This window comes from Megachile rotundata, chromosome 7 (assembly GCF_050947335.1).
Source record: "Megachile rotundata isolate GNS110a chromosome 7, iyMegRotu1, whole genome shotgun sequence".
Classification (NCBI taxonomy): domain Eukaryota; kingdom Metazoa; phylum Arthropoda; class Insecta; order Hymenoptera; family Megachilidae; genus Megachile; species Megachile rotundata.
The window spans coordinates 7525110-7548395 of record NC_134989.1 but is presented as its reverse complement, the minus strand read 5'-3'; the positions used below and the strand labels follow the sequence as shown (position 1 = coordinate 7548395).

At 32.0% G+C, this 23286-nt stretch overlaps 1 protein-coding gene across 7 annotated transcripts in view; it reads right to left on the bottom strand.

Moving 5' to 3' along the window:
• Positions 1-23286, bottom strand: part of LOC100880089 (EGFR adapter protein) — a 334753-nt gene that overhangs the window by 225621 nt on the left and 85846 nt on the right. Inside the window, exon 1 of one of the 7 annotated variants that reach the window (XM_012292975.2) lies at positions 2041-2194. The exons of 5 other annotated variants lie outside the window; for them this stretch is intronic. The gene's annotated coding sequence lies outside the window, so the exon portion shown is untranslated. Of the gene's footprint in view, positions 1-2040; positions 2195-23286 lie in introns of those variants that run through there. One more of the 7 variants, XM_076533990.1, reaches the window with a different exon arrangement.

The window sequence follows — 23286 nt, the reverse complement described above, 5'->3', positions numbered from 1 at the left end:
AATAGAATTCGTTTGAATCAGAAATTATCTCAATAACAGAATCGTAATATAATATATGTAATTGCCACAAACAGTATACACATACGATACTACACACATGAACACACGTCAATACCATCTACTCTACATATCTCATGCATTTGTAAAATCGTTCTAAAATAGACAAATAATTGTGTTTGCCAAATAATTTTGGAATTGACGAATAGTTATTTTAATCATACATCAGGTGACAAGCATTTTGTCATAAAGATAAATTTGAACAGCAAATTTACACCCAACATAAATTTCTCCCTAACTTGTTTCAAAACTCCTTTCAAGTGCCCCGGATACAACACTCCGTTTTAATTTCATCGAAGTTGTTAATGATCGTTCCAGAACAACGTGTTCTCCATAAACTCTGCTACAACCATTTCTTACACGCCTTTCAAAAGTTTCTTTAACTACACCGAACCATAATGCGTTTCACCAGAAAGTGTGAATAAATTTAATTTTCGTCTTGATGGAAATGTAAACACATAATGGGCAAAGTTTGTTTCGCCTTTAGAGTGCCTAATATTGGCTGCTCTTTAAATGTTTCAATTTTTATGAAATGTTAGATATGTTTATTGAAATATGTAACGTGGATATAACACATGTCACGTAATTGATAACAATGGTATAAGAGAAATAACCATATTCGTGCTCAAGAGAAAAAATCATATTTTTCAGGAAAAATTAAAATTTTTACATTAGGAAAAATTAAAATTTTACGTGTATTTTAATAGTAAATATTTTAATAGGTTGCATCACAAAATTTTAACGTGCTGCGTTGAAAACTGCATACAGGACTTAAAGGGGTTATTTCACTTTCCAAGAATAAAGCTTTCAGAGAAAAAATTATTTTTTTAACTTTTCTGTGAATTCAATTTTTATTTAATTTAAACCAAAATGAGTTTTTGATAAATGTAAATATATACCTAAAACATATTAAATTCAATCATCAATAATGACAATCTAAATTTCAGAAAAATACGCAAAGTAAATTTTAGAAAATATTAGAAAACTCTTAATGATTCTAAATTTAATAGTAGACTCTTTAATTCTACGTGTCATTCTTTAACTTTCACTTACTTTTATTTTAGTTTAACTATTGACTTCAGTTTCAATTTTACGTTTAATGTTCTATCACAAAAATTATAATTTTAATCAAGTAGCAGTTCTGAATAAATTGTAGCTGAATATAACTTTCAGATGTCAAATATCTAAGACAATTAATTGACAAGTTGTTCAAAATGTCAGTTATTCAGTTTATAAAATATCAGTTATTTAGTTTATAAAATGTTAGTTTCTCAATTTATAAAATATCAGTTACTCAGTTTACAGAATGTCAGTTGAAGGACTTTGCTCGTTTCATACAAAGTTCTCTTACTCACATAAAAAAATTAATAGAAACAGCTTGTAGCTTACAACTTGCACAATTTAATTACCAATTTAACATACATTATTACTAATACTATCAATTGAATTGTTCAAAAAGATGCACCTGATAGACAGAACTTCATAAAATGTTCATGGTCTATTATTTACTAATGAAAATTGAAGATGTTCCCTAATACTGTCAGTTTGATTGTGCAACAGGGTGCACACGACATACAGAACTTCGTGAAAAGTTTCAAACTTCAAAGATTCATTTGACAGATAGTTCAAAAAATATTACTTATTAAGAAGGATATACTAATATAAGTTTAATAATGTCAAAGTATACAAGCACACGAAACTTGACAGAAACTTTTGTTCTCCAAAATTTCATAAATCATTGACAGTATTTGCAACCAAAAACCTTGGAAGCTCGAAGATAAATCATGTAAACGTGTAACTTTAAAGTGGTAAAATTCTTGAACACTGTCACTGATTGCCAGGAAAAACATCTCGGATCACCGAATAAAAATACGCAACAAAATGGTATAAAACAGCATACCCACAACAGTACCACAGCACCGGCAAGATCACCCTTTAATCACCAAACACGTTCGAAATGAAAATGTTTCAAATGAATCTTACCTCGTTTCCCACCCCGAGCACTGCACAATGTCCTCCACTCACAGATGCTGTCAATGTGAACGTGCACTAGAAACTCGCGAAGGAAAGTTTGATGATCGGTGCGATGGAAACGCACCCCAATCGCGAACCGTGATACGCGAATGACTCGCTGAACGCGACTGACAGTATCGTGTTGGTCCACGTGGGCTCCAACCACCCCATGAAACACACACAACCACACGACAAAACGTACAGGAGAGTAACACACACACGAAAGGAACGGGAGGGGGCTGCGATCATGCGCACTCACGAAGCCCCATCGGATTCGAACTTCCACTCTTTTCCCCTTTTTCTTGTTAAACACGTAATTAGCAGCATTTCGCGGCTTCGCTGGCCGATAATCGGTTATGGAATGCAATCGCTATCGGATGATGCTCTTTTCTAGACCGGTTTCCTTTACTTTCATGGCCGTTTCGTACTTGGTACCGTTGCTCATGACAATTTTACTCGTAAGGGTGCATTTCGCAGTTCTTTTAGTTATCGTTCGTGGAATTTTTTTGGGGATAATGGTTTGTTTATTGGGCATGAATTAATTAGTGATTTAATGGTCTATGTTGTGAATTAATCGTGATTTGACAAGTGTTTTAATACTCGAACGTCGATTGGAGTCTACTTGTTTTAATGCCCACATGCTGCCAGATCACGAGTTAACTTGTTTCTTAATGTCCACACGTTATTGATCATTTAACCTATGTTTTTATGTTCAGACGTTGTTGATTAATCATAAGTTAGCTCCTGTTTTAATACCCAAACGTTGAATAGTTATGATTGAATTTGTGTTTTTATACTCTGACCGCCATGTTAGCGATATGTATATGGGTGACACTTAAATTTTTATACAGATCTAATATTTATATTATTAAAAATTTGTTTACTCTCATAACTAAAAATACTAGTATTAATTACTTGAAAATATAGAAAATAAATGTAACAAAATATTATACAAATGTTTGGTATGATCTGTTAAAAAGTACTGGAAAGTGTCTAAATAAAATGTACATGCATTTGCTCATCATATAATTTAATAAAACAAACAGTAGTTAAATTGACTTCGTATCACTTTAAAACTAACAACGTTTAATATTAAATAAATTTACTGTCTTTTAGCAAACTTTTGCACTATGTTGTTTGCAATTTATATATTTTTATATTTTGTTAAACACAGATGAATATAAAATAAATTTCTTCGTGTTAAAAATTGAAAAGCAACTTTCTGTCGTTCCCCTTTAAATTATAAATTTACAGTATTATATTATTATTCTACAAACAGATTTTTTAAATAGAAAATATTTATTTCGCATTTCTAATGTTACTTTGAGAGTTTAAAAGTGTATTTCAGTTTATAATTGAAGGATTCATGCAATGGAGGATTGACACGTTTACTGCGACAGTAGAAACGCACGTTTGTGGTCAGACATATAATACAGATTATTAAGGACACAAAGGTTCCTTTCAGTTGGATCTTTTAATTTGTTTTCACGTACTGTTGACACCATATTGAAAGCACTCAAAAGTTCATTTCTTCTGCTTTCTTTTAGAGAATAATAAATGTAGGTAAATTTGTGTAATTAGGTATTGGTGAACATGTTAAGAAAAGATTATGTTATTGCATTATTTTGTTATTTTACAATTTTGTTGGAAAAGTAAATATTTCAGTGTCCTGTAAAAATATCAAAAAACAAATTTTATGTAGTTCAGTGAGTAGTACGTCTGATTAATAGTGCGTCTAATTATTTCGTTTAATTATTAAGAACGATAAGACTAGCAATTATTAAACTTAATATCTTCTATTTTCTTTTTATTTACAATATCACAGTATTTACTATTTTTCTAATATTTTAAGTGAAAATAAAGTTAAACTGAATTAAATGTACAATTTTATTCATAGATATAAATCATACCACATTTTGAGTAAATAACTGTTATACATGGACATAATATGAAAAGTCAATCTTTTTCATTTTTATGACATTTTTTAATTCTACAAAGACAGAAATATTTGTTAAATTTTAGCTTTGTATGAAGACACTAAAATCACTGCATTTATAATGAACACATAATCATTTAAGGTAGTATTATACCAAATGATGAAAAATAGTTAATGATAACTCAATCTTGAATTGCTTGTAATAATAAAGAAATAATAAATAAGTTTATAATTATGCTTTAACTATTTTCGAAATATCCTGTAGATGACAAAAACAAATAAGACTTGACAGACTTTGAACTTCCTTGAAAACAATAGTTTCAGTTCACACTACAACACAATCATTCAATATTCTCTATGAAAAAAAAGGAAAAGAATTTTTTTTGAATTTTTATGTTCAATCTAACCTGTATGTCACAGTTTATTTCAGCGTACTGTATATACAACAAAACTGGTTCCAATAATTTAGTCGAAGGTATGAAGTTGTGACAGCTTCGAAACGAAATGCCGAGCAATAAAAAGTGTTGTGAAGATTTATTCGAATGTAAATACATGTAACCATAAATCAGGTTTGAAAAATGGATCGTACGAATATTATTTATATTCAATATTTACATGATATACATTATATACCTTTTCAACACAAATTTTTATAAACATTTGTGACTTAATATTGGAAGATTACTGTTTGTTATTTAAAATAATTTTTACAATTTTCTTGAAATTCATCATTTTGAAAGTGGAGAATATTTGTATTGAAGTGGAAAGGTAGTGTTTTTATTTTGAATGAAAAGTATTAAATAAAATTTCATGAATTTTGTTATTGTTATGTTTTTGGAAAGTTATGTAAAATATACAAACATGAGTACAAAGTTTTGGTATTTATTTTTCTTCAAACTTAAAACCTAACCAAACTTTTCACTTAATTTATCATGCAAAATTATTCTTGTTTCAAACACGATTCGAATTTGAAATTCAGACAAGGATATATAGATTTAGAGAAATAGGTTAGGTTGAGTTAGATTAAATTTCAAGTTTAAATAAGAATAAATCGATTTTTGTTATGAAAGTATGCAATAAGTTAGGTTAGGCTATCTTAGATTTGAAGTTTAAGCAAAAATAAATACATTTCAGTGGTAAAATGATTGTCTGTGTTTTATCTCAGTAACTCATTATTTTTAACGTTTTTTCAATGATTAATGCATTGTTATTTAATGATAGAATATTGATAATATATCGACAGTAATAATTTCTTTAATTTTTAAAACCCATGACTGTCCAAATAAATATTAGAAATATTATTTTTAATTTTGCGAATAAATGGAAGAACATAGTGAAAATATTTACTACCTTGATAACAAATATATAGGGTGTCTCATAACTAGTGTAGGCCTCTGAAATATGAGACAGCTGATGTTATTCTGAACAAGATTTCGCTTTACAAAAATGAGGTTTGAGGCTTCATTTTTGAATTATTAAGGAAAAACACATACATCATAAAAAACCTCATATAATCATAGTTCCATTACCATTAAAGCAAGCTATGTATTCTAAAGAGTATAATTGTTACACTTCACCTTTCCAAAAGAATTCCTTTTTAAAAACCTTCCCTTCCCAAAGTATTTACTCTTAAAATCACTCCTTCCCCAAAATACCAATCACCCAAATTAATTATTTTTAAAAGTACATCTTTCCCAAGTATTTATTTTTCTATATCTCAAGCAATAAATTTGCACCGCTAATTAAACCGCTCCTTATTATTTCTGTTTCGTGAACTTGCAGAAATTTTCAGCTTGCGATCGAGCACGATAAAGATCAAGAAAAGGGGAACATTGAAGGAACGATGTCAGAACGGAATCGTTCGGTTTAATCAGGAAATTAATCTCCGTTTCGAAGCGAGCCTGTTTCTAACGCTTTGGTGTTTCGTTAGCCGCAAATTACGCAACTCCGACATTCGACGGTGGCCTCTTGAAACATCGATCACGAAACACTAGTGATTTATGTGTCCCGAAGATCCTGATAATAAAATTCTAATTACGCTCCGTGCGCTGTCTCGATATAATTCGATTAATTAGAACGGTAACTGTGTATCACTGTCAGCGAAGGCATTTCACTGCACGTTCACCATTTTGTTGCGCTCCGTGTGAAAGTGTTTTTTCTTGGTAAATACCGATTTACGGGGTAGGAAATAATAAGGAACAGAATTGTTGTGTCAATGTAAATTTCCTTTTCAACAATTTTTATTGAAGTACAATTTTATTCACACTGTACTTTAATACGATCACTTTCGCTTTTAGTAAATTATATCGTTCAACTCTTTATTACCGTGCAATCATATTGCAAGACTACTTGAGGAGGTAGATTATGACTATGTGGAACGTGATTCAAACCCACACTACTAGTTTGAATAATAGATTCATTATTTGATAGATTTATTGAATTAAGTGCTTAAACAAGTTCATACGGTTAATCGTCTACCTATTCACTGTTACTTATATTTCACTGCTACTTTGATTCATTCAGCAAATTTATAAATTCAGTTTGCACATATTACACTTGGAGACTTGTAAAATTTCATACTTTATAAATTATTAAAGTTTAAATTTATAAAATTATTTCAGTTATTACATTTAAAATTTCTTCAATTTTTTTAACTTCTTACATTTCTAAAATTTCTTATACCTATAAATTTCTCAGATTTTCTGAATTTCTTAAGTTTATAAAATTTAGTAAATTTATAAATTTCTCAGATTTCTTAATTTTCTTAAGTTTATAAAATTTTGTAAATAAATTACTCAGATTTCTTAAATTTCTTCAGTTTCCTCAATTTCTTGAATTCCTTTAATTTCTTTAAATTTTATCAATTTTATCAATTTTATCAATTTTATCAATTTTATCAATTTTATCAATTTTATCAATTTTATCAATTTTATCAATTTCTTCAACTTCTTTAACTTCTTCAAGTTTTTCAACTTCTTTGAATCCTCAAACTTCTTGAATTTTTTAAATTTCTTGCATTTTTTTAATTTTGTCCATTTTTTAATTTTTTAAATTTCTTACATTTTTTTAATTTTGTCCATTTTTTAATTTTTTAAATTTCTTGCATTTTTTTAATTCTGTCCATTTTTTAATTTTTTAAATTTCTTCAACTTTATTCAATTTTTTTTGCAATTTCTCGAATTTCTTAAATTTCGTAAACTTCTTAAACTCCCTAAACTTCTTAAACTTCCTAAACTTCTTAAACTTCTTAAGCTTCTTAAACTTCTTAAGCTTCGTAAACTTCTTAAGCTTCGTAAACTTCTTAAACTTCTTAAACTTCCTAAACTTCTTAAACTACTTACTAAATAAACTTCTTAAATTCCTCAAACTTTTTGAACTTTTTAAATTTCCTACATTTATGTAATTTTGTCTATTTTTCCAATTTCTTCAATTGCTTGAATTTCTTGAACGTCTTCAATTTCTTTAATTTGCCCCTTTAATTTCTTAAATATCTTAAATCTCATAAATCTTCAATCTAAACCCCCATCCCCAATTTCCGACAACCAAAATAATCCGTTGTTCCGCTCACCAAGTCATTACCACACCAATCCAGTCATGTCACCGAGACATTAGTGACCTTTTCATCGTGATAAGGGTGTAAACATTTCAATCAAGTTCCACGACGTTCCTTTAATATTCATGAACGTTACGTGGCGCCGCAGTCAGCGAAAGGGTTCAAATTTTCTCCATCAAGCATTGTTCAAAAGAGAAACGCGAAGACATCGTGGTTTAAGTATATCGCTCATGTTTCTTGGCAAGTAGTAACAACAGAATCGGCCATTCCGAAGAACGATTGCAATTACTCCGACAAAGGTGTGCATCCGCATGAATGGATGGTCTAGTCGCTTCTAGTATCCCTGAAAGAAGGAAGGTTAAGATGGAGGCAAGGTATTTTAGGGAGCTCCATGGGAAGCTGCTAATTACCAAGGCTTGTTTGAGTCGTTACACCAGGGCTATCGGTCCGTTTCTTTTACCTCGAACTGGCTTCCATCTCTTCGACTATCCGCACCCTTTTGCAACGCTGAGTCAGTTCTGCATTCAGAACAGCCACGCGAAACGAGAAAGACCTCGTTTCTGTCTCAAGCGTGTTAATTAGACGCGCCTTTGTTTCTTCGGAAGGAACTCGAACGAGGCAAACATGAACGGTGAAGCGACCCTCGAATTTTGTCTCTCGGTTGACATCGCAACCGCCGTTGCACGAAATTATTTATGCTATGGGATTATGCGAAGCTTTCATAAGGGAAACGAGACAGCGGCACATTCAATTTCATTTTCCGGCACGTCATTTGATGTCTATGATCACGGAAAATATTTCATTAATTTGTCCTCGTTTACCCTTTTGCGCTTTGGATGTGCGCACTCAGATAAGCAAGTGGAACGTTCAGAAAGTGTATTTTCATTTCTGATTTTTATACGTTCAGTAATATGGCATTTCCAAAAAGTAATTCAAGCTACATGTAGTGTTAGAAAAATGTTGTAGAAAATTATCAGGTATTGACAAATCATTGTGGTGCATTAACAATTATTTTGTTAAGGATCAGATGTTCCTATCTGTTTCTTCAAATATTTCTTGTATCACTTGTTTATAAAAATTTCTAAATTTCTACATTCATTGCAATGTCAATTTCTTTGTAGACTTACAAATTTCCATATTTCTGACTTTGATGAAAATGTGAGTTAATCTTCAAAATTCCAAATGTTTAAACTTTTAACACAAAAAGAACCGGTGTCATCATTTAACTTTTGTCGTCACAGTTAATCTTACAACTTCATAACTGCACTCCATAAAGTTAAAAATTCTATGAAAACTAAACTGCTAAATTTGACCAACGAATCATAAGACAATTAAAACTTTCTTTTACAACTTTTATACTTCTGCTTTCTTATTTTCCGTACCTCTGCTTCGCAAATCATCTTCCGTTTATTTTGAAAAGCATGAAGATATGGATGGTAAAAAAGAAGTTTGATCGTCACGAAAGTGGCAAGAATCAGCTCCTCGCCATTTTATTGCTACAAGTTCGGTCAAAACTAACAAGTGCCTGACAGCTTGATTTGTGGTTAGATGCACGCAATGGTAGCAAAGTAATAATTTTAACACCTGCTGTTCGCAGTTAATTACATCATTTACGTGTTCCACTGTGTTCTCTCTGACGTTAAACGTCCAGTTACCATGAGTGATAAATTAGTAATTAAAGATTTATCATTTTAACAAGCGGGGAGCTGTCAGGTCGAAACAGAAACTCGTTATTTATATAAAAATCGCGAGATCTTATCTGAATTCACTATGAAGAAAATAAGATTATTTGCAATGATTTAGCTAGAAATTGATTATTAGATAATTTCAATATTAATTGATATTCAATTTTTATTTTATTATGTATATTCTTTACTGAGATATTCTTGTTATTAATGTTAATATTACTTGATATTCAACTTCAATTTTATTGTTGTTAGTATCAATATTACTTAATATTAAATTTGATCGTTAATTTTGATCTTGTTATTATTAATTTCAATATTAAATACTGCTATTTATCAGCACAATAAAATACAATTATTGACTTGTTATTAATGTCAATTGTTACTTAATATTTAATTTTAATCTGGCTGTTAATAATACCAATATTACTGAATATTTAATATCAGTCTTATAATCAATATCAACATAAAATACCAAATTGTAATATCAATATAAACAAAATTATCGACCCGTTACAACTAATATTAACCTAACCTCAATCTTCATCTTATAAATCAAGAATGACATGTAAAGTACAAATACACATCTTGAAAACTAATTCACACAAAATGACAGTTCAGTTCTGTTATTTATCAGCACAATAAAATACAATTATTGACTTGTTATTAATGTCAATTGTTACTTAATATTTAATTTTAATCTGGCTGTTAATAATACCAATATTACTGAATATTTAATATCAGTCTTATAATCAATATCAACATAAAATACCAAATTGTAATATCAATATAAACAAAATTATCGACCCGTTACAACTAATATTAACCTAACCTCAATCTTCATCTCATAAATCAAGAATGACATGTAAAGTACAAATACACATCTTGAAAACTAATTCACACAAAATGACAGTTCAGTTCTGTTATTTATCAGCACAATAAAATACAATTATTGACTTGTTATTAATGTCAATTGTTACTTAATATTCAATTTTAATCTGGCTGTTAATAATACCAATATTACTGAATATTTAATATCAGTCTTATAATCAATATCAACATAAAATACCAACTTGTAATAACAATATAAACAAAATTATCAACCCGTTACAACTAATATTAACCTAACCTCAATCTTTATCTTATAAATCAAGAATGACATGTAAAGTACAAATACACATCTCGAAAACTAATTCACGCAAAATGACAGTTCAGGGTGTTCATACATAAATACATAAACGACAAACTATGAGCTTGCACTCGTTTCATTAAGAATGAATAATTCAGCGCTGTAGATCCGTAGGTGTAGATCTCCTTCGCCGTTACGACAATTGAATTGGACCACCATAACGCTTATTCACCGCTCTAAACAACGTTTTTGTATTTTAATTTGTTCCTTTTTTCCTTCGATTTGAAGACTCATGTTTATTTTCCGAACTAAACGACCGAAATTCCAAACGCGCATTCATTTAAGTTAACTAACTTATAAATATGAAATTTTATGCAGGCTCGTATATTTCAAATAATACGTTTGTCACAATGAATATGCATCCACTTATTTAGGCAGCGGCAGACATGTGGTCGTCACGAAATGTTATTAATGTTTGATAGAAATTTTCTCCACCTCAGCACACTTTTAATATACGGCATATATTCATAAATCACGTATATTGTGCTTTGTATGCTGCTTCACATATGTACATATATGCACACATATGTTTTTAGGTTGCTTCAAAAATTTTGTTAATACTTGTATACTTTGTACATGTAAATATACATTTTTTATGCATATTTAAAGAATGTATTTCAGAGATATGTAATATAGTTTTATATGTAGTGTAATATATAATGTAACATATGTATACTTATGGAAGTAATAACATAAGGTACATGATTTTCAAATTACAAGTATATTTAAGTCAGACAGTGATTGACGTAACCCGTACATTTTTAACCTCTCAAGTGTATTTTGTAAACCTAATTTTTTAATTAAAGTAACAAATTTACGAAATTTCAGTAATTGTAGAAATTTGGCGTTTTAAGGTAAATGTTGAAAAGGGCTTGTTAGCATATTGAATCCTATAGTTTACCAATACTTATCAGATTCCACGGATCGAGCTTAGTCGCATTCAAAAAGCGATGGTTAAATTGCAACCTCTCCTCGTGAGCCCATTAAATTTCTCCTCAAAAGCAAGCTGAGTGTTTACATTTCAATTATCCGACGCTTCGTCCGTGCCATCATTAGTATTTGCATGATTTAGTAGCTGAAGAAGCATGCCTTCCTGCATCGAGAGCCAGCCTGCTTTAGTAATTATTGAAGTACGATATGATGGAGATTGTCGGATATATAGAATTGTATCTGCCAAATACAGTAAACATATCTACTTACGAACACGTGCAATATCCGTAACGATTAATTAACTGAACATTGTACTTCCATTACGTTAGCAACAAGTAACAGTGCTGTTAAATAACATTGCAAAATATTCGTAAAATTTAACGATTATTTCTGTTTCGTATTTTGCTACATTACTTATATTTATTTTCCTTGTAAATTATTCTTTATCGAATTTACGATAAATTCTGTTATTTTAAAAATTTTTATTAAGTTTTTTAAAATCTAAGTAAGTTTTAAAAATCTTGAAATAAATGTCTTTCAGAAACTGAAACTGATTTTTAGATATTTTCAATTAGGTTGTATACAAGACTGAATAATTCCTGAACGATTAAAATATGAATAATATATGTTTATTATACGTAATTAAAGTAAGTGACATTACAGAATAATTTGAAACTTACATACGCAATCGATACATTGTCGACCGTCCCACCATTTTGTAAACACGCTAACGCAAGGTAGACATTATCGCGGCCGCTTATGACAACCCCCCTAAAATTTACATTAGCATCTTAAAGCAGTGGTTTCATGCATAAATTTAAACGATCCGAATGAAATGATCTGGACAAAAGTAACTCACTTTTATTCGTTATAAACAGTTTCGAGTGTTATTGCTGAACGACATAACAGTCAGATTCTTCATTAAACTCCTTGATTTACATTCGTACACATTTTATGGAAGAAATAACAACTTTATAACTCGAGAACAGTTTTTCAAGTAACGAGCTGAAACCAATAATTCAGAACGTTTAAAAGATGAAGTCACTTTGGAGACTTCAGAAAATGTTTTTCTCGAAAAAGAAATGTGAAAGAAATGTAATAGAAATGTAAGAGAAACGTAAAAGAAATGTAAAGGAAATGCAAAAGGAATTTAAAAGAAACGTGAAAGAAACGTAAAAGAAATGTAAAAGAAGTATAAAAGATAGAAAAGAAACTCGTACAGAAATTTATAAAATGAAGTCTTGCTTGACAAAATTAATGTAACTTCTTCACCAAAGTTACATCAAATGCTGAAATTTAGAAAAGACTCAACAATGTTCAAACATACATACTTTAAATAAATAAATCAATGCATGTGTTTGCAGTGATAAACAAAATTATACGTTCATTTACAATATAGAAATAAGAGAAATAATATTTTGTGTATTGTTACTGTATATGTATGTATAAACATATGTGATCGTATGAACACATGTCTTCGTTTATTTATACATTATATACAAGTTTTATATTGCTTAGTTATTTTGCTTACTAAATATCAATATTATATTAAAATTAGAAGTTTGGTACTTTATAAATCAATTTATTTATTAAAATTATCTAGTTTAACGTAAACAATATAACTTCTGAACTACATTACCTAAAATGTTCAAAATGAAAAGATTTTTCAAAATAGTTTAAACCCATCACTATCTATAATTCACATTTCACTTATTGACACCTCGCATGTAAATTTTGTATTGCTGTATTATTTTACTTACTTAACATCAATATTATATTACAATTAGAAGTTTGGTACTTTGTAAAATAATTTATTTATCAAGATCATCTAGTTTGACGAAAACAATGTAACTTCTGAACTACCTCACCTGCTTGAACAAAAATGATGTTCGAGTACGGATCAAACGCATCACTAATTGTCCTCACAAATATAATGAATAATAAATAAATCCTTTCGGTATTATAATATGATTATAATCAATAGCAAGGTCAAAGGTAAGTATAAAGTCTACGAAAGTATACGTAAGAAATTGTCTAAATGATATTATCGAAAGAACACTCGTTTCATCCGATTTTCTTCTTTAAAATTGTTCAACGGAATTTGAATCCATTAGTATGTTCAGAATCGATTAATCAGCCGGGCAATTGAAGGATTTACCGGCGAGGCAGGTAAATGAAGGTGAACAAGGGATTGTAAGAAAAGGACGATAGAAATGAAAAGAACCTCTCTTTAGGGAGAAGAAAAACTCGGAAAACGAATCCCCGGTGTAATATTCCGGGGAATTTCGCAAATCGATGGAAGAAACGGAAACGAGCGAAAGGGAGAAACAAAGAAGGAGGGATGAACCGAGGACCTAAGAGGGGAGGAAGAGGAAAAGTGGAACATTTCTGTGCTCGTTAAAACGCGCAGCTTCAGCATCCAGCGCAAACCGGAAGAAAGAAGGCCTCTCTCATTGCGAAACGTGACCCGCTTCCTCTTTCTTCGATTTTTCATAGAATAACTATTGCTTCGTTTCTTTGAAAAAATCTTTGCCGCTTTTTTCCCCATATTCGTCTTCTTTCTCGCACAACAGCCGAATGGCGAACGGGCCTGGTGAAATCGACTTTAAATTCGTGTCAATTTATTCGTCGGGTTGTAAATGTAACTGCTTTCAATGAATCTGGGTTAGTGACGAGTTACGTATCTGCCATTAAAAACAGCTAGCGGTTCGTGAAAAGGATCAACCACTTTTAAAGTTTCCTCCCTCGACATTTTGACCTTTGCTCGACCCTGATACCGATGTCTTTTTCGTGTGTAAATTTTGTGACGCTTATACAAGCAGATATCATTAGAAAATTACAAGGCAAATTACAATATTATTACAATATTATTACATATACAATATTATAACTCACGTTAGAACTATAGGATTAAAAGTAGAGGACTTGAATTCGTCATTTTTAATATTTATATAGTTCGAAAATATTTTTGTGAATTTTTAAATTTTCAAGTTTCACGATCTATAAAATTCTTAAATTCTTGAATCTCTAAAAATTATAAATCCAATAAGTACTTAAATTCCAAAATTGTAGATCCACAAATTCCAACATTCTTAAACTACTAAATCGCCAAATTTCTGAATCCCAAAGTTATCAAGTTTTAAATTTCTCTGGCACAAATCTCTAGATCATAAAATCCCTAGATTGCTAAATTCTTAAATTATCAAATCCATAGACTACCAAATCCCTAGATCAGAAAATCCCTAGGTTACCTAATCGTTAGATTAATAGATCCCTAGATTACTAAATCCCTACATTGCCAAATCGATATATTACCGAATCACTATATTACCAAGTCCCTAGATCCCAAAATCTCTACATCACCAAATCCCTAGATCGCCAAATCCCTAGATCGCCGAATCCCTACAACGCCGAATCCCTAAATCGCCGAATCCCTAGATCACCGAATCCCTAGATTCCCAAATCCCTAGATTCTCAAATCCCTAGGTTCCCAAATCCCTACATTCCCAAATCCCTAGATCGCCGAATTCCTAGGTCACCGAATCCCCAGATCACCGAATCCCGAGATTCCCAAATCTCTAGATTCCCAAATTCCTAGAGTCCCAAATCCCTAGATTCTCAAATCCCAAGATTCCCAGATTCCTAGATTCCCAAATCCCTAGAGTCCCAGATTCCTAGATTCCCAAATTCCTAGAGTCCCAAATCCCTAGATTCCCAAATCCCTAGGTTCCCAAATCCCTAGATTCCCAAATCCCTAGATCGCCGAATTCCTAGGTCACCGAATCCCTAGATCACCGAATCCCGAGATTCCCAAATCTCTAGATTCCCAAATTCCTAGAGTCCCAAATCCCTAGATTCCCAATTCCCTAGATTCCCAAATCCCTAAATTCACAAATCCTTAGAATCCTAAATCCCTAGATTCTCAAATCCCTAGATTCCCAGATTCCTAGATTCCCAAATCCCTAGAGTCCCAGATTCCTAGATTCCCAAATTCCTAGATTCCTAAATCCCTAGATTCCCAAATCCCTAGATTCCCAGATTCCCAGATTCCTAGATTCCTAGATTCCTAGATTCCCAAATCCCTCGATTCCCAGATTCCTAGATGACCAAATATCTAGATTCCCAGATTCCTAGATTCCCAAATCCCTAGATCACACGAATCCCTAGATGTCTAAAGATTTTAATCCTAAAATCTTTAGATCCACAATTCTCCAGGTAATTGCCTTTTTCTTTAAAATTACCAAATTTCTAAATTCAAAGATCTCATAATCCCTAGATCTCCAAATTTTTAAATCCCCAAATCCTTAGGTTTAAAAATTTTCAAATCTTCAAATTCCTAGATCTTCATATGCGAAAGTTGAAAAGTTCTGAAGTATCCCCAAAAAAAGCACGGTTGATATACCTGTTCACCCTTGCTTGCGATATTCTTCGAAAAGAATTTTAGTTTCGCCTTCGACTGTACCCGTTTCGAGTAGTTATGATACTTGTTCAAGATCGATCGCTATTTAACCGAATTAATTTTTCCTGGTAACAGCCGTTGTCGGTTTGAAGTCGCTATTATCGTCGAAAGAGCCGAAAGAGCCGGTATTTACAAAATGATCGATGTATCCCCGTGAAAGATTCACTCAGCCAATGTAGCTTCTTTTACGGAACATTTCGCAATTTCATCCAACGACGATTTCTATCTGGGGGTGTTATAAATACGTGTAACGCTACGGTCGTGGGCTTGTCAGCATTCAAAGTGCCGTGAATAATCATAAATATGGATCAGCCGAATATATTACGTCGCAACTTAAAAGAAATCTATCGTTCACGCTACATCAATCATTTCGCTGCTACGTAAAACATCGGTGATATTTCTGTTATAATAACGTGATTTACAAATGAATGCGCATTCGGTGCACGAATATTAATTGCTTTCACATATTAATGGAACTGTATCGTTCAATTGTCAATGCGCAACGGTTCGTATCATAAAATATTATTACGGAATGAAGAGCAAATCCATAAATTGTAATTCGGTTAGTCTGAATTATTTCATTGAAATCGTACACTTTTGACAATGGTAGTTTAGCAAAATGGCGGACAGATTTATGAGTGTGCTTTGTACTCGAAATGTTAGGTTATAATTTAATTTTTAAATGGAAAGTGGGGTGATTATGACAGGTTAAAATATTTTTAAATAAAATTGCTAATTTATAGGTTTATGGAGGGATGAATAAATAAAGAATAAAAAAATTACGTGGTCAATGAAACAATTATTCAAATTTAATAATAAAATACAAAGACAAATTGTATCCGACAAATCATTCACAAACAGTTTAGAATTTATTTGACATTTAGCACGTTCGTTTCTATTTACAAATGTTTTGGACGTGTACAACAAATGGCTGAGAAAATAAACGAAAGATAGCGAAAATTACTCAATAAAGATCGTTGCGATGCATCGAGACAGAGATTAAAGAGCTGTTTTCCCCCTTTTACCTAGTGAAACGAGCTCCTGAAATCGATTGTAGACCGATGGTTTGGAATTTTACGAGGAAACCGATGAAGTCACCATTGATATTGACCACTGAATTCTCTTATCTCCCTCAGATATGACCAATTCAAGAGACCGATTTAATAGATCGCACACTATTCACGATTGGTAGACGCAAATGAAATATCGTAAATCGATCCTCGTTCTCAATAGACGGTGATAATAAAATGATTCAAGTGAGCGTTAAAATATTACTACGTATTATTCATTTATTATGAATAAAATTTAATATTGAAAATATTCAACTTTATTCGACCAAATTCATCGATTTTTCTTTTTCTTACTTTTTTCTATTATTATTTTGATAATTATAGTTATTATCATTTCTACATAGTAAAGTTTCTAAATTATTTTCATATAATTCATTTAGAATCTATATTACACTTAAATATTTTTATTATATGTTACATATTTTATTTAATCTTCCGAAAATTTATTTCTTATAGAGATAAATAAAATTTATTTGTAGCTGTGTCTTTCAATCATTTTATATACTAAACATTTTATGGTGTTGATATGTCATGTATGGGATGACCTATGCTATCCTCTGAGTGACTAAGCATAGCATTGTATTTTCCCCGTGAGTTTTATGGATCACTGGTTTTATTACTCGTTGAGTCATTGGTATTGAAAGATGGGTGCGATGTCGCGAATTATTATGCGTAAAATACCTGATACATTTCTTAGACGACTTAATGTGCTTTACTGTGGCTGAAGTTTCTTATAGTAATTTTGGGAATTTGGGAATCTGAAAATATAGGGAATTCGGAGAATTTGGAGAATCTGGGAAATTTGGAAAATTTGGGAAGTTGGGAATTTGGGAATTTGGGGAATCTAGAGAATCTAGAGAATCTAGGGAATTTGGGAATGTGGGGAATCTGCAGAATTTAAAAATTTGGGAATTAGGAAATCTGGGGAGTCTGGGGAATTGAGAATGTGGAAATTGGGAGAATCTGAGGAATCTATGGTATCTGGGGAATTTGAGAATTTAGAAATCTAGGGAATTGGGAATTTGGACATTTGGATATTTGGAAATTTTGACATTTGGAAATCTGGGGAATTGGGAATGTGGGAACTTGGAAGACCTGGGGAATCTAGGGAATCTAGGGGGTCTGAGGAATTGGGAATGTGGGAATTTTGGGAATCTGGCGAATCTAGGGAATCTGGAGAATCTGGGGAATGTAAGGAATTTGGGAATCTAAGGAATTGGGAATTTGAAAATTTGGAAATTTGGAAAGCTGGGGAATTTAGAAATTTGGGAACTAGAAAATTTGTAAAGTTAGAAATTTGAGAACTTAAAAATCAAGAAACTCGAAAATTTGAAAATTGAACTCAGAAATATAAAAATTTAGAAACTTAGCAATCTGAGAACTTGAGAATTTCAAAATTTGGTAATTAATAAATTTCGGAATTTGTGAATTGAGAATTGTCAAATTTTACAATAGAAATAATTAAAATCTCCTCATTAAATAGCTAAAAATATTAATATAATTTTAATGACAGTAACACACGATCAATAGTCAGAATATCGGCATGAAGTACGAGCTGACATTTCGAGCTCTCTTGCACGATGAACGTAGCCGTTTTCCCTCCGGATTCTCTCACGGAAATTAGTTCTACGGAAGTGCTGTTCGTCTTCGCTTGTCTGTCTCACGGATCGACGATTTTACGAGGACAGGATCACTGCATCATTGACCGTTGTCGTCGAAATTCGAATGGACAAACTTGACTGCTACCAATGGCGCAGTTAGCCAGCTCCCCTATTTGTTCCAGAACTTGGTGAATATCAGATCGACCGGCTGGAGTGAAATCGCTTCGCAATTCGAGTCACGATAACTGCACTTTGTGAACACCGTAGAAGTCTGATAAGAGGGGAACTGTGGAAGAATACGATTTTCTTCGACTCGTTTGTTCAACAACGAGGAAATTGAACAAGTCCTTATAGGGTAGATCATGCGTAAAAATGCTCTCCATGATTGTTATCTTATACTTTGCGAGAATTTACAAAAATTCACTTGTGTCTTTATCGTAATTGTCAGCAGCTTATGAAAGAATTTTATTAAATTTACAAACTTTGTTTTGTAAATGTTTTATACTTTGATAAACACTTATAGAATATGAGATGCAAATTTAAGGTTGCTATGGAGTTTCGTATATCAATATTATACTGAACAGAATTAACATAATTTCCGATTCGATTTATGCAACCGAATAACCATAATTAGTGCAATGTTTTTCGCGAATTAAAGTGTAGTTTCTTAGAGAAGCTGGATTATTATCGATCAAGATATCATACCTTTCATAATTTTATAAAAGAATAGTCAAGCCCTTTTCTTCTATTGCGTAGTGTTTGTATGTTTAGATTATTAAGAATTAAATCATAGTCGTGAGAATTAAACAGCATGGAACCACTATGCTTGGCAGCAAGCCTTCAAAATTTCTGCCGGACGCATTCAGCATCATTAATACGAGAGTCATAGTACAGAGACCAGATTATACTTCCGTACTCTAAAATAGGTCTAATTAGTTGACAGTATAGCGTTCCGAGAGTGTCAGTGTTCTAAAAAACCTTGAGGCCCTGTGAATGAGACTCAGTGATTCGAAGCTGTGAGAAATATTTCCGTAATGTACGGTAAAACATAAATTGGTAAGAATGTAGGGAATTTATGGAGTAATGTATGTTGTTATATAATAGTGTGTGGTATTATGTGTATTATAGAATATACATGGTGTTATATGTACATTACATATTATACTATATGCATTACATTCCTCACTATAATATATTATAGCAAGAATATCTGTAGAGGTTATGTCACGTATAAATGCATCACGGTAAACAAGATGGCGTTACATTCAATTGTCTCGCAGACATAACCTAAAATTTGAGAGCAACGGTGTCAATTAAAATGATGAATTAGTGATCGAAACGAGTGAATCGTGATACCGCATGCTTTCCGAAAGAGGAATAGAACATGTTCGGTTGATTGCAAAAACAAAAAGTCCGTATTGATATCGTTGTTGAACGTGACGCATGAATCGAGCAGTTACACTTTAAACCTTTTAAACCTGTCTAGGGTGCAACATACCATTCTATATAGCAGCGTGTACAGCAATGGGTTAGGAAAGGCTCTTAGCAAGTGCTTTAGGTGGGCGTTTTCGACCGCGATATAGTACCTTTTAACCACGGGAAAAAAGCAAAAAGTACCGAAGTCTATGACCTATCTTTTCCTCCGTTTTCTCGTCCGTTCACCCTTTCCTTCAAGACCTTTCTTTTTAACCGCTTCTCTTTGCCCCTTTTCCTTTCGATTCACTTCCTTCTTTCAACAGCGCGAACGCTACAAAGTGTGGAAAATCTGGACAGCGATGTGTACCGTTGTTTCTGTCTCTCAATTTCACACTTTCTTCACTTATTTCCTTTTTACTAAACAGTTTCTCAATACTGCACAACTGTTATTTCTATAACAAGCATCAGAAGGTAAATACACAATAAATGCAATAAAGCTATAATGCTATTAAATGCAATAGTGCTATTACAATAACTTGTGCTATAATTCAATTGCAATTACGTTGTATAATAATCCATTTACAGTAATATATACAACAATCGAATTGCAATAACACGTTCGACAATCCAACTACAACAACTTGTACAATTATTGAATTTCAAAAAACATTGAACGGCTATAAAATTGGGGAGATCATAATTCAACTTTTAACATAATAAGTCTGTCTTTGAACTTCAATAAATAAAATAGTATAACGTTATTTTTAAGTTTTGAAAACGTATGATCTTAAAGATAAGTTAAGTTCAAGATCAGTTAAGTAATTTTAAACAATTAAGAAAAGTTACAACTTTTGAATTCTTATGAATATTCTCACGAATACGTGTTTTAGTAGTTTAACCTAATAGGTTATGTTTTAACCTTCTTCCACGAGATTACAGAAGGTGTAAAATGTTCTCATTTTTTGACATACAGAAAAGATCGCAATCAATTTAGTGGACGTAAAAAGAAGATAGATGCCTGAACAGAGCAGAAAATACTAGAGACTGACGCTTTAAGTGCATTCGATCGCGAGGTAATAGCTTTTAACTACGGAAACAAAGAAAGGTACGAATACCACCGACGTACCCTTTCATTCTCCCTCTTTTTCTCTTTCGACTACCCTTTGATTCCTTTTAACTCCTACTTCTAGAGCTTTCGAAACAATGCGAACACTTGGCACGCATCCCGAAAAATCTCAACGACCGACAGCGCAGATTCTGTCAAATCTAACGTGATCTAATGATTCACCAAAAAATGTAACGTTGACGTTGAAATTTTGCATTTTAGAAAATTATAACTTAAGGAACATGTTCGTAGTATATTTCATGTGTAGCATGTTCGTAACAAAGTACTAAAAATAACTAAAAAAAAAAAAAAATAAATTATTTAAACAGAACGTTTCAGTAAAAAATAATTTCACTAACATGTTATGAAACTCATGTATTAATTTTTAAAAAATAATTTCTTTAAACGATGACGTCCTAAAAGGAAGAAATTTTAAGTGACTGTTCGTCATAGTACATTTTCCGCACTTTCCACTTTATATCGTCCTCTAAAAGGCCATAAATTTCGATACAAAACGTCGTACAACGATTCTTTCAGTAGTGAAACGTATATCGCCGGTGCTCTTTGATCAGAGGCCAAATCTACGGCTTCTAAAAAGGCGTCGGAAAAAAATATGTACACCATAAGTATTACAAGCACCTCATGAAATGTAAAACAACGATTTTGGCACTGTTACCGCACGATTTTGTCCACCTTCCATGCAAGGGAAACCCCGTCGTTCGCCATAAAGAAAATCCGTGACGGGTGGTCCCGACTTCCGGTTTTTCTCCTTCGACCCTCGTTTGTTTCCCCCCCTTTTCAAACTATTTTCCTGGCAACCGTTTGCTGTCGAAGGCGGCATCGTTGCCTTCGTTCCGCGTCCATCATTCATCCCCTTCTTTTGCAGGAAGGGTGCGAAGTACGCCCTTCGATGCAAGTAACCACTTCTTCCTCCTTGAATCGGGGAAGCATTCTCAAAGCACACGCGTGCATACGGAAGAATGGAATTGTAATTGTACATCTTGTTCTCGCTTGACCGAACAACATTGACGCTTCGATGTTGTCGCCTGTTTTGTTTTTGGGATTGGCGCAACGTGGGATGTCTTTGACGGAGGATTTCTGAGGGCGAACATTTTTGAGTTTGGGTGTGAACTTTTGGATACGTGAATTTTTAAATTTGAGTATAAGTGAATTTTCTCAAATTTGGGAATGTGGAGATTTGACAATTTAGATATTGGGGGGTGGGTATTTAGGAAAGTGGAAATTTGAGAGTATTAAGATTGGGTGATTTGGGTATTTAGGAATTTGGAAATTTAACCCCAGAATAAAAGTTTTGACGATTTAGATATTGGAGGGTGGGAATTTAGAAAGGTGGAAATTTAAGTGCATGGAGATTTGGTGATTTGGGTATTTAGGAATTTGGAAATTTAACCCCAGAATAAAAGTTTTGACGATTTAGATATTGGAGGGTGGGAATTTTGGAAAGGTGGAGATTCGAGAGTTTGAAGATTTGGTGATTTGGGTATTTAGAAATTTGGAAACTTAAGCCCAGAATAAAAGTTTTGACGACTTAGATATTGGAGGGTGTGAATTTAGAAAGGTGGAGATTTGAGAGTATGAAGATTTGGTGATTTGGGTATTTAGAAATTTGGAAAAACCCCAGTTAACCCCAACAGTTTTTTATAACTCTTTCATGCCTCTACCAGTTCTTCAAATTAAAATAAAAATTATGTTCAAAGTTCTCATAATTTGTATTCAACCGTATAATAATAAATATAAAAAAAAAACAAACACATTTCTGAAGAATCACAGAAATATTTATACGTATTTATTTTCCATAGAGGGTAGAAAACATTTGATTCGCAAACAAAGAAGTTGTGCAAATGTTTATTTCTGTCATCCTGTGATAACGATCGATGGTAAATAAATAGTGAGAAACAGAAATGTTGTAGTTTCATTAATATTCTCATCAATTTTCATTTAATGCAGAATATACAATTTATGTTTATAAAGACGTAATTAGAAGATTTATAATTTGCAACCAGAGATTCATTAGTGAAATGATCGTTCAAGTAATTAAAATGTTTGTAAATGCATATGTTCGCAATATTATTATTATTATCAAATACAGAAACTGTTGGATCATTACTGTGAATAATAGTACGAAACAAATATTTTATTGCAATTAATGATATTATAAATTATAATTAATATCTTGTTACAAATTTTTCAAAGTATAAACTTAGTGACTTTATCAGTCCACAAATTCACATATGTTGATATAAATTACAGT